Raw genomic sequence first — 14,325 nt, 5'->3', positions numbered from 1 at the left:
CTAAGCTGTTGGCTGAGAGTTACAGGTTTCCTGGTGGTTTTAACTTGTTTTTCTAGAAGTTAGTCTGCAAAGGAAAGCATCACAGTAAAGACACCAGTGGGATTTGAACTCATGGCCTCTGGATCATGTATACTGCGTCTCAACCCATTGAGCTAACAGATGGCTGACAAGTACAGCCTTCCTGGTAGTTTTCACTTGATCTTCTGGAAGCCAGTCTGCAAAGGAAAGAATCATAGGAAAGACATCAATGGGATTTGAACTCATGGCCTCTGGATCATGAATACTGCGTCTCAACCCATTGAGCTAACAGTTGGATGACAAATATAGCCTTCCTGGTAGTTTTCAGTTGATCTTCTGGAAGCCAGTCTGCAAAGGAAAGAATCATAGGAAAGACATCAATGGGATTTGAACTCATGGCCTCTGGATCATGAATACTGCATCTCAACCCATTGAGCTAACAGATGGCTGACAAGTACAGCCTTCCTGGTGCTTTGACTTGAACAAAAAACAAGACAAATAACTTTAAAAAAAAATGTGCTACAGCATAAATATAAATCTTTTTCATGGGGGGCCCTGACACTACATCTTTTCACATTGGGGTCCACTGCCCAAATACATGTCAATTTGGGGGGTTGACAACAAAACGTTTCAGAACCACAGATTCCAAGGAAACAGCTGTAGGTGAATGGATAGAGTCACTGACTAGTGAGCCGCAGGTAACAGGTTCAAGCCTCAGCTACAGCAGCAAGTCAGGATGTCAAATCAAATAGGTATTATTAGGAGTGAAATGGTTGTGTTTCTTCACCCCAACTGCACACGACAGCAGTTTTATATCAGTTTACATGTACGTTATTTTCAGTGATGAAGACAAACCGCACAGACGTTCACTGTACTTTAGTACATTTTGTAAACGTATGACTCTGAGTAGAGTATAGCCTGACTTAAACAAACAAATAACAACTTAGTATAGTCAGATTATTTTTTACACAACTTACATTTTGTAATCAAACTACCGAAACGAAAGTTGGTCACCACCGAAACGAAAGTTAAATCCGAAAAAATCACTAAGTGTGGAGGCCAAAATCGTCCCCCCAAAAACCTGTTAGGAGTACGTTTCAGGCAATTTAGAGTTGATTAGTAGTACTTTGTAGTGACTTTTTTTTGTCCCTAACATTCATCGAGCTCTGGACTTAGTAAATTTATTTTTTCACGATTGTGTCACTACCGAAACGAAAGTTTGTCACTACCGAAACGAAAGTTAAATCCGCAAAAATCACTAAGTGTCTAATCAGTATAATATAGTGACACTAACACTATAATATAGACACACTAACACTATAATCTATAATATAGACACTATTAGTAAGTATATTAGTTAGTTATATATTAGTATTAGTAAGTATATTAGTTATGCGATAGTAGTTAGTTATATATTAGTATTAGTTAGTTATATATTAGTATTAGTAAGTATATTAGTTAGTTATATATTAGTATTAGTAAGTATATTAGTTAGTTATATATTAGTAAGTATGTTAGTTAGTTATATATTAGTATTAGTAAGTATATAGAAAAACAAGTTAAAACCGTTTCGGTGGAATAAATTTTACCGAAACGAAAATTACCAATCAACTCTAAATTGCCTGAAACGTACTCCTAACAGGTTTTTGGGGGGACGATTTTGGCCTCCACACTTAGTGACTTTTTCGCATTTAACTTTCGTTTCGGTAAAATAAATTTTACCGAAACGAAAATTACCAATCAACACTAAATTGCCTGAAACGTACTCCTAACAGGTTTTTGGGGGAAATTTTTTTTTTCCGTTTCGGCAGTGACACCATTGTGTCACTGCCGAAACGGAAAAAAAATTACTAAGTCCAGAGCTTGATGAATGTTAGAGACCAAAAAAAAAGTCACTACCAATCAACTCTAAATTGCCTGAAACGTACTCCTGACAGGTCTTTGGGGGGACGATTTTGGCCTCCACACTTAGTGATTTTTTCGGATTTAACTTTCGTTTCGGTAGTGACACAATGGTGAAAAAAAAATGTACTCCACTACAAAGTACTACCAATCAACTCTAAATTGCCTGAAACGTACTCCTAACAGGTTTTTAGGGGTACGATTTTGGCCTCCACACTTAGCGATTTTTTCGGATTTAACTTTCGTTTCGGTAGTGACACAAAAACGTTTCGGTAGTGACACAATGGTGAAAAAAAAAATGACTCCACTACAAAGTACTACCAATCAACTCTAAATTGCCTGAAACGTACTCCTAACAGGTTTTTGGGGGGACGATTTTGGCCTCCACACTTAGTGATTTTTTCGGATTTAACTTTCGTTTCGGTAGTGACACAAAAACGTTTCGGTAGTGACAAAATGGTGGGAAAAAAAAATGTACTCCACTACAAAGTACTACCAATCAACTCTAAATTGCCTGAAACATACTCCTAACAGGTCTTTGGGGGGACGATTTTTGCCTCCACACTTAGTGATTTTTTCGCATTTAACTTTCGTTTCGGTAGTGACACAATGGTGAGAAAAAAAAATTACTCCACTACAAAGTACTACCAATCAACTCTAAATTGCCTGAAACGTACTCCTAACAGGTTTTTAGGGGTACGATTTTGGCCTCCACACTAAGTGATTTTTTCGGATTTAACTTCCCAACCAATAGTAAGGAGTATAAGGATCAGATCCTAGATCAGTGACTATGGCTGTCACGATCATGAAATTCCACTTGACGATTCATTATCATACAAATAATTGCGATTAACAATGTATTTGTCTTATTTCTGTGAACATTGGAATATATAAATTACATTTATGTTTAGCTTTTAGGCTTTGCAAACAAAAATTGCATATGGCAAATAACTTAAATGTATGAAGAAATGAATGATACCAATAGTTAAAATAAATAATATACTATGTCCAAAATAGGCCATATTTAATAATTATAGGAAAATATAGGAACATTTTGCAACATGGAAACGATTATGATGACGATTATATCATAATTGTGACAGGTCTGAGTGACATTTCAATCACATATGAAAAAGAGAAAGAAGCAGTGGATCACTCTGCTTTCATTTCTAAATGATTCTAACATGAAGGACCCATCCAGTCCAAAGGAACATTTTAAACAGTTAGCTTCACAAACCACATTTGTTTTTGTCCTGAAGGCTTGTCGGAGTTGATTTTAAATCCTCAATGAAAGTATTGTCTCTCAGTTCCTTAGCCCCTTTCGGGACCCTGTTTACCTTTTTTGTATTTGGGAAGGCGGTATCCAGGGTCCCTTGACGCTCAAAGCACTCTCTCTCATATTCGCGGGTACCACTGTCTCGTCTCGGGCTAATAGCTCGTCGCGTGGAAGTTGCAGAGATTTCTCAAAGGTACCAAAAAGAGCAATACTAAACCGCGGTTAATCTGCATTAATGCGCTCGGATCGGCGCTGCCGTTTAACATTTTAAATCATTTAGTAAAGCTTAATTTCCTCTCTCAAACAATGCTCCACTTCCCATGGCCCGCCTCCCCGCGTTGTGATTGTCATGCAAGCATGTAGGAGCTCGCCAATCAGAGGCAGTACCGTAGGACCATAGAGGTATGCGTAGGACGCGCAGCTTGTCAGTCACCGCGGGGAGGCGGGCCATGGGAAGTGGAGCATTGTTTGAGAGAGGAAATTTAGCTTTACTAAATGATTTAAAATGTTAAACGGCAGCGCCGATCCGAGCGCATTAATGCAGATTAACCGCGGTTTAGTATTGCTCTTTTTGGTACCTTTGAGAAATCTCTGCAACTTCCAATCGACGAGCTATTAGCCCGAGACGAGACAGTGGTACCCGCGACTACGAGAGAGAGTGCTTTGAGCGTCAAGGGACCCTGGATACCGCCTTCCCAAATACAAAAAAGGTAAACAGGGTCCCGAAAGGGGCTATCAGTTCCTCTGAACTGAAAACTTTAGACAGCTGCTGCAAACAGTTTCCCAACAAGGTGAGCTGGAGAACCCAGTACCCCACCTATCTGTGTGCTGAAGAACCCAGTGTCCCACCAGTCTGTGGGTGTGCTGAAGAACCCAGTACCCCACCTGTCTGTGTGCTGAAGAACCCAGTGCCCCACCTGTATGTCTGTGTGCTGGATAACCCAATACCCCACCTGTCTGTCTGTGTCCACCTGGATCCTCTGGTAAAATGCATTGACAAGTCCTGAGCACCTCTACTGCAACAGCTTTGGTAGCAGGTCCTGAAGCACACAATCCAAAACACCACAACACTATTAAAGGTCTTAGCCCTAGAATGGCTGTGATATTACATACATTCCATGTATTACTTATACAAATCTATAGATCAGTCCTATGCCCTCCTGTGTCAGTAAAATGTATCACAGCCTTCTAGGGCTATAAAGGTTCTATCCTTTAACTAAAATGTCCATGTCATTACAGTTCTCAGAAAGCGTCCACACTCACTCAGGAACGTGATGAAATGTCTCACACACCCTCTTCTCCTCCAGGCTAGTGTGTTAGTTGACCAGCCACAGCCCATCTTGTAGTTATTAATGTCAGCTGGTTATGGTAGAAGTACTCCAAACACACAAACATGCTGATATATCCACACTTATATTTATCCCTGGCTCTTCATTAATTGGTGACAACATTTATCAGATTATTGAATTCATAAACATCTTTGTTTTCACCTGTTCTCCTTCCTGCTTTTTTTTGGTCCCACCTCCTCTCAAAACCTGCTAGGTTGACTAGAGTTGATTGACACCTGGATGCCCAATGACGTCACTTCCTTGAGCTTGGTATAAATGTTACATATATCTGACCAAGTAACTGCATGTCTGCTCCCTAGTGCAGTGGTTCTCAAACTTTTTCATGTCAAAGCCCCCAAATTGCCGCTTAATAGCCCGCGAAGCCCATTTAAAAATATATGCCAGGGACCCCCATAAGAGAAGATTTTTATGGCTCTAGCAGCGATTCTCAACCATTTTAATTTCAAGGACCCCCAGTTTGACATGCATTAGGCTACGGACCCCCATTTGCTGGCATTTCTATCTGGGACCCCAATTTATATTGTAAAATCAATGTTAATCCAACTCTAAGAGTGTATAAATGGAACCAAATGGACCCGGTACACTCTCAGAGTTACAGACCCATAAGGGTCCATTTGGTTCCTTACTATCCATCATTTAGCTGGGGACCCCTGGAACTCCCTCAAGGACCCCTGACCCCACTTTGAGAACCAATGCCGCGTACGTCTCTATATACACACACACACACACACACACACGCACACACGCACACACACGCACACACACACACACACACACACACACACACACACACACACACACACACACACACACACACACACACACACACACACACACACAGGCGGCCTAGACGGTGACAGACACATATCTCTACAGAGACCGGCAGAGAGGATCAGATAAAGACTTTGACCTTTCTGTCGATCTCTTGTTCTCTCTCACTCACTCACATAATCTCTTCCCCTCACTTCTCTCTGTGTCACAAACAAAAAAAACTAATCTCCCCTCTCTATCTCTCCCCTTCACTTCCCTATATCAGAGCCAAAGAAAGAAACAGACTCAACGTTACGGGGGACTTGGTCTTCAGACCGTGAAGAAGGGCCCCTCGGGGGTCCTTGCGAGTACAGGCTCCCACGTCTTGACAGAAACCCAGCGGCCGTGGATCTCAGCGAGGAGCTAGAAACACAACACAGCGGTAACCTCGCTTTGGGGGGTTTTGTTGACTGCCATATTATCATATTTTAGCTCGAAAGTGAGGCTCTCAAAACCACATGAGCTGTAAATATGTAGATACCTTTGTTTTAGATTTTTCTTTGTTGTTCCTCTTGCCCCCCCCCCCCCCTTCTCTTTTTTTCTTTCTCTTCCTGGAAACATCAAAAAGCGACGAATTTCAACCACTGTTTTACACCTGTAAACCTGTGATGTGACAATGAAAGTGATTCTGAAGAGCTGTTTTAAGACAGCGACAAATAGAAATAGAAAAAAGAACAGATCTACAAGCGCACAACACGTTGCAGTCTGAGCTTTTAGATCGGCTATTTACCTTGTAGATCTACTATTGCTAATAAAGCTTTTGAAAACTCAAATAAAAGTCAAATAAAAACTGTTCTAAAAAGTTTGTCTATAATGGCCAAAATCAAGATGCCAGGTTGAAAGTGGTGACAATTAAAGGTTTGGTTTTTGGTGCAGTTAAGTGGATAGCTGAAGCCATCATCTGCTTCTTTCTCTCTCGTGCTTTTGAGTTGAGAAAAACTTTTAAGTCCATTTTCTCAAGGTGTGTTCAAAAATCAATGTATACTTGTATACAAACAAGAACTGAATGGACGAAGATGGTGAACAGAAATCATTCCTTGCCATGACAGAAAAGAACGTTTTTAGATAGTGAATTGAAGTGAATTGCCCGGTCTTATAAAAGTCTTGGTAAACGTAAAGCAAGTTTAATTTGTTAAACTGGGAAGAACACAATATTCCTCCCATTTAAAGCTTTTCTTTGTCAGAGACAAATTGTGTCTAGACATCTAGAGATGTCTAGACACAAATCTGGGCCCAAACCACTGATTGACAAACACAGCACAAAAATGACAATAAATGTACCACGAATGCACAGAGTTGTAACTTAGTGACAATATCGCAGTACATGACGTGACAGATACAAACACAAACAGCGTTGCGAGCTTGTAGTTCTGCTATGTTTGCGGCGGTTCGATCCCGGGCTCCTCCTGGCTGTGTTTCAAAGCGTCCTTGAGCAAGACGCCGAACCCCTAACTGCTCCCCACGAGCATGCAGGTCGGTGCCTTGCATGGTTTCCTCTGTCGTCAGTGTGTGAATGTATGGGTGAATGTAAAGTGTGCCGCGCTGAGAGCTTGTACATCTGCTGTTTTGGGAAAAAAATCTCTTTTGGGGATCACTGGCGCAAAACATTTTCAGGCGGGGGTCCGCAGCCAAATATTTAAATCAATTCGGGGACAGCGGTCATCAATATGTCCATACACAGACAAATGTGTCCGTGGCAAGACTTGTCCTTGTCCGTGGCATATTTTAGATTACATTTTAAGAACATAACATTATAATGATCTTGTCATGTTTACTGATTAGTAAATCAGTGTGACACTATGGCACATTAGCGCCATTCAGGCATAAAGGATCCCACCAGTCATTTAAAAAAAAAAACACTGGATCTTTAAAGACTGCATTCTGCTGCATCTGCCAGTCTTATCATCTAATAGTGTGGCAGATCTATTTAATTTGGATATAATAATATTATATTATATAATAATATTATATAGTATTTAATTTGGTCACGTCTCGTATTTTTTTTATTCAAGCAGACTGTGTCTGTATGCTGTCGGTCTTGGTTCTCAAACAATTTATTTTCAAGGACCCCCATTTGTACACTCTCAGAGTTAAAGGAGAATTCCGTTCATTTTAACTGTTATGTTTGATGTGCGTCAAATCACTTACCAACGTAGAAATGAAAATCGCGTGACTCCACAGATCCCCCTATCGACCCCCACCGTTGGCATGATAGTAGGATTGTGGATAGCCCAAATTCGCCTATTTTAACAAATGCAAAGTCTGTTTTTTTGCTTCTAGTACTCATTGTTGAGTCCCATGATAATGTAACAGGCGCTAAAACTCCGAGAAGCTAACGGCTAATAACAGAACGAGCTAATGCTGGTTGCCGGTTTCTCTCCCGACCTGGCAACCTGGGGCTGCCATGCAGAGAGATAAGCAGCCCCAGCATTAGCTCGTTCTGTTATTAGCCGTTAGCTTCTCGGAGTTTTAGCGCCTGTTACATTATCATGGGACTCAACAATGAGTACTAGAAGCAAAAAAACAGACTTTGCATTTGTTAAAATAGGCGAATTTGGGCTATCCACAATCCTACTATCATGCCAACGGTGGGGGTCGATAGGGGGATCTGTGGAGTCACGCGATTTTCATTTCTACGTTGGTAAGTGGTTTGACGCACATCAAACATAACAGTTAAAATGAATGGAATTCTCCTTTAAAGACCTGTAATGGTCCATTTGGACCACCTTCTAGCTACCCTGAATGTCCCTCAACCCACTTTGAGGACCACAGCACTAGTGGTATACATTAAAGGCCTAGCTCTGTTTCTGGTAATATTTGTAAGTAGGCCTATGTCCATGGCGCTGAACCCTGTTTCAGGGTCCTTGACACGAAAACAGGACAGAGGTCAATGACAGACCAGTCCACTCTGTAAACACAGCAGCTCATTGTAACGTTGGGATCAATGATGACGTTCTGATGCCATTAGAAAGCATTACGGCACGCTCACAGACTGACCTGCACATGCACTTATCTTCAAAAGGCCTGTACGCCCATTACTGAGTCCTACTGTATGTGGTCCTTCAGAGAGAGAGAGAGAGGTCAGATAGAGGTCCACATGTTCTGAAGCACATTTTCCTCAGATTTTCCAGAACACAAGTGAGATACTACCGAGAATTGGATCGCTGCTTATCCAAGACTTTAGATATCTGCAGTGTGTGTGTGTGTGTGTGCGTGCGCGCGCGTGCGTACGTGTGATTATTTGAATGGTTTACTATCCGTGTGGGGCCAAATAAATCCCCACAAGGTTACCTGTCAAAATGTACCTTATTATGGAATACATTTGACAGGTGCCCCTGAGGTATTATGGTCATTGTCATGGCTATGAAATATTCTTAGATCTAAGGTTACACTTTATAAAAGATTCAGGCTAGAGTCAGGGCAGGGGTCATCAGTGTCTATGAATTGAATACCAAGGCCCTCATTGGAAATAAGTCCGCAAGGACTTTCATGAACGGACCTGTTAGACAAAGTATTTTAAATGTAACTGTGCTGTTTTTACATTTTTTGCCTAATAAAATATTCAATTCAATTCAATTCATTTCAAAGTGTGCTACTCAGGCAAACGTGTCTGTGGCAAGACTTGTCCATGTTCGTGGCAATTTTTTAAAATAAAAAACACTGACTGCGCTGATAAGGCCCAATAATATAAATCCTAAACATGGAATAGACTTGGACCATGCTGCAGTGATGCATGTACACAGCCAGTATACAGTGAATAGACTTGGACCATGCTGCAGTGATGCATGTATACAGCCAGTATACAGTGAATAGACTTGGACCATGCTGCAGTGATGCATGTATACAGCCAGTATACAGTGAATAGACTTGGACCATGCTGCAGTGATGCATGCACACAGCCAGTATACAGTGAATAGACTTGGACCATGCTGCAGTGATGCATGCACACAGCCAGTATACAGTGAATAGACTTGGACCATGCTGCAGTGATGCATGCACACAGCCAGTATACAGTGAATAGACTTGGACCATGCTGCAGTGATGCATGCACACAGCCAGTATACAGTGAATAGACTTGGACCATGCTGCAGTGATGCATGTACACAGCCAGTATACAGTGAATAGACTTGGACCATGCTGCAGTGATGCATGCACACAGCCAGTATACAGTGAATAGACTTGGACCATGCTGCAGTGATGCATGTACACAGCCAGTATACAGTGAATAGACTTGGACCATGCTGCAGTGATGCATGTATACAGCCAGTATACAGTGAATAGACTTGGACCATGCTGCAGTGATGCATGCACACAGCCAGTATACAGTGAATAGACTTGGACCATGCTGCAGTGATGCATGCACACAGCCAGTATACATTGAATAGACTTGGACCATGCTGCAGTGATGCATGTATACAGCCAGTATACAGTGAATAGACTTGGACCATGCTGCAGTGATGCATGCACACAGCCAGTATACAGTGAATAGACTTGGACCATGCTGCAGTGATGCATGCACACAGCCAGTATACAGTGAATAGACTTGGACCATGCTGCAGTGATGCATGTACACAGCCAGTATACAGTGAATAGACTTGGACCATGCTGCAGTGATGCATGCACACAGCCAGTATACAGTGAATAGACTTGGACCATGCTGCAGTGATGCATGTATACAGCCAGTATACAGTGAATAGACTTGGACCATGCTGCAGTGATGCATGTATACAGCCAGTATACAGTGAATAGACTTGGACCATGCTGCAGTGATGCATGCACACAGCCAGTATACAGTGAATAGACTTGGACCATGCTGCAGTGATGCATGCACACAGCCAGTATACAGTGAATAGACTTGGACCATGCTGCAGTGATGCATGTACACAGCCAGTATACAGTGAATAGACTTGGACCATGCTGCAGTGATGCATGCACACAGCCAGTATACAGTGAATAGACATGGACCATGCTGCAGTGATGCATGTACACAGCCAGTATACAGTGAATAGACTTGGACCATCCCACTGAGCCATAGTCGTCTATTAGACCTCCGTCTAAAACAGGGTTATAGTTGGTCTACTGGTGAAAGTTTTCTAGCGGTCTAGGCCTAGACGTTGATTAGCTGTTTTTTAAGCGTCTATTTATAGACGTCATTTCAATGTCTATAATATAGACGGTCTATAAATAGACGCTTAAAAACTGCTAATCAACGTCTAGGCTAAGCCTAGACCGCTAAAAAACTTTCACCAGTAGACCAATTATAACCCCGTTTTAGCCTATACCCTTAGACGTATTTTAGACGTCTAATAGCCCGAAAAATGCTCAGTGGGATGCTGCATTGATGCATGCACACAGCCAGTATACAGTGGCTGACTCGCAGTCTCCTGGTTTTCTTCAGCATAGGTAGGACACCGATTTAATTCCAGTACCTATGTCTATATAAAAATATAGATTTTTGTTTGATCTCTCTTCCCCCTGCCCCCCCCCCCCCTATTCTTCTTCCCTTTCTCTTATGGAAATAACAAAAACGATGGAGCTTGCACAAAAACGAAAGCCACCCATTGTTTTACACCAACCTGTGATAAAGATGATTCTGAATGCAGAAATACTATCATCACACTATGGCACCTAGCAGCCAATACATATAGGGCCCTATTTTCGCCGGTGCCTCATTAACTTAACTCCCTAAACTTTTTTGCCATTTTGGATTATTTTTAAAAACAAATCTACGAGCTCACAACGTGTCGGTGTAGAGCAGCTAGTTGAACTATTTGAAAATGTTTTTAAAAATAGTAAAAAAAAATTATGGATAATGGGTAAGGCACCGGCGAAAATAGGGCCCTTAGAGAATAGGTGCGTATGTGTATGCGTGTGTCCATGTATTTTGGCTTTCTCTCTGATGTCGGCTCAGTAAGTGAGTTTAAATCTTAATAGTCAATCAGAGGGCCTCCCAGGCTCTGTGTGTCTCGTGTGTGACCCGGACAGATAACAGATAACAGATCTCACAACACAATCGCCATGCAGCTCTTAATGTCTGCTGTTTGTTTTCCCAAGTTCCTTTCCTTTGATGATGGGACGACCACGCCATTACTAAGACGCTCCATTTGGGGGCGAGGACTTCAGTGTGGCAAAACCAGGGTCAGCTCAAAGGACACGCACGCACGCACTATTCTACAGTACATGTCGTTGCCGTCGGGCAGAAACCTTGTATCTCCAAGTCTCAAAAGTTTTTTTTTCGTAAATGAATGCCTTACTGCATGAGAAAAGAGTGTCGCACAAAAGTTGTGAAAATAGCAGATCTACAAGGTTGTAGATCGTCTTTTTTCACTATTTTAAAACGTTTTTTTAAACAATAAAGAAAGCAACGGTTTTCAACATACAAGGTTTGACGACAGCATCGCAGACGCATAGTGAGCTTGTAGATCGGCTATTTTCCGTAGCGGATGCACAAATCAGGCATTATGCCCGCCAAAAACTGTAGATTTTGTTGACTAAAATCAAATCAAGTCAACTAAAATAACCGCCATCAGATTTAAAATTGCAAGGCCCTCATGAGGACTGCTAATGATGCATCTTTTAAACATAATGCTGTAAGGTTCATGTTAACAGGTCCATACAAAGCATCAAACACACTTTAAGTAAGGAACAACTGTGTGCTGGAATCTGTAGTAAACACTAAAATATGACTAAAACTAAATGGAATTTCGTTCCAAAGACTCACATGCTGTAGGGTACGCACCAGCAGCCACGCGACCCACATAAGACAAGTAGATGTTTTAGTGCACAAACTCCACAAGGAGAGACGCAGTTTATTTCAGTTGGTAAAACACAGACATTCATGTTGACCGTGGAGATCGCGACGAAGCCGGACATGAAAACACAAGGAACCATTTCTTACGCAGTCCATAAAAAGAAAGAAACCATCCTTTTAACTGCAAATAAATTAAAAAAGAATCCTCAGTGACATTTGAAGAGACGTTACTTTGCCTTTCGGTAATGCCAGTTTCACCTTTCGACCGTGACGGCATAATGCAAAAATATACAGATAACATTTTCTTTTGTGTGTGTTTTTTAAATATTTTTTTTATACGTTTCTTTTTTGTGTTTTTGGCTGTCTATACGTAACATGTGTGCATGAGGTGTTGGAATACTTGAGGCTATAGGGGGACGCCTGTCGTCCACCCAACAAATAAAACAAGTCAATATGAGTGGAAACCGGGAGACAGGCACTGTAAAAAAATAAATAGCACAACAGATTAATCAACATTGCATACAACAGATCACGCTCTATCCTACACCTGAGCACACTTTAAGACGTTCGGAGGGTTCATCTGCACAAAAGACAATCGAGCATACAGTTAACCACTTAAAACACTTAAGAAAAGAGCCCGGAGGCCCTCAGGGCTCAATACTAGTGTCTTTTTCTGTTTCGTGTGTCATAATACCGCCAAATGCTTTACTAAGAAGATGAATGTAAAGACGAGCATGGGAGAAAATAATAATAAACAATTATGGTGAACAGGAGATAACAGTAACAACTTTCAGTCCTATTTTAGGATAGGGCATTCTAAGCAAACTTTTTTTTTTTAATGTTACATTTGTCCAAATATTCAGAAATAGCCAATGTACACGCTCACCTCGAATTGCAACACGATGCGCTGTGAGCTTGTGGATCTGCTATTTTCATGCTAGAGTTTTCCCTAAAATACGTTTTAAGTGGTTAGGGGGTGGTTAACGGATGGTTGTCTCTGTAAGACTATAATTTAGTGTGGTGCTTCTCAAAACTTTTCATGTCAAGGACCCCCAAATTGATTATTTTTTTTCGGCCGCGGACCCCCGTCTGAAAATATTTAGTGCCACGGACCCCAGAAGAAAAGATTTGTAAAAAAAATGATACATCTGCTATTTTTGAATAGCCAAAGCATAAAGTATGGATAAAATGTTTGTGATGCTATATTAACTGATTTAGTGCATGTGGCTATAAAGTTATAGTAGCTGATATCTCTGGACGTGACTCAAATATGTTGGACTATAGGAACAGTACTTGTGAATTTGTGTGTGCCACTGCCAAACCCCCCCCCCCCCCACACCTTTACATAAGAACACTTACAGTACAGTCTTATCTGTAACACTTATGAGTCCTGTCTTATTAAAGAAGGAGAATACATAGGCCATTTCAACATTTCATTTCGTCATTAACACATTGAGTGCCAAAACAGTATATATACTTTTTTTTCAAAAAGTGACGTGGAGTTCCAAAACCTATATACATTTTTTGAAAAAAAATGAAAAAAAAAATCCTTCACAGCACCAGGAGATATCATTTTTCGAAGATTTAGACTTTAATCCACTTCCTGGTTAACTTACGACTTCAAAAGCCTGTATCTCTGCTCCTGTGTACTTTTTTTTTTTTACAATGTATTTTTGACTATTTTCAACTGGCTGCAACTATGGAACGGATTACCGAATGTTTTTAATTTTTCCCCCCCCGATTGTACGAGACCTCTATGTGTGTAATGAGGGGATCACCGTGAGGACGGTGGTCACTGAACATATTTTGTGACTACTTGAAAAAGATTCAAAAATGGTTAAAAATCCAGGCACTCAACGTACACTTTTCTAATAAAACTCTGGCACCGAATGTGTTAATGATAAAAAGCTGCCAACAGTTAATGGGCCTATGATAGCTTTTTATTCCATAATTGCTAACTGTGCAAAACAGAAAATCGTCAACACTGCTCTGTGAAAAAGCCACGTACTAATTGTGCAGAAAATTGCAAGAGTCTGGTGCATGTTCACATCGCTCGTTCAGACTACTGGATGGGCTTTGTTTCCTGTATCTATCGTTACATCTCTAATGGAGAATCGAATACCTATTTTGCAGTGGTGGAAAGTAAATGAGTACATTTACTTAAGTACTATACTTAAGTTCAATTTTGAGGTATTTGTACTTTACTTGAGTATTACCAA

This window comes from Gymnoscopelus microlampas, assembly GCF_963454915.1.
Source record: "Gymnoscopelus microlampas genome assembly, chromosome: 14".
NCBI lineage: Eukaryota > Metazoa > Chordata > Actinopteri > Myctophiformes > Myctophidae > Gymnoscopelus > Gymnoscopelus microlampas.
This window is presented reverse-complemented; position numbering follows the sequence as displayed.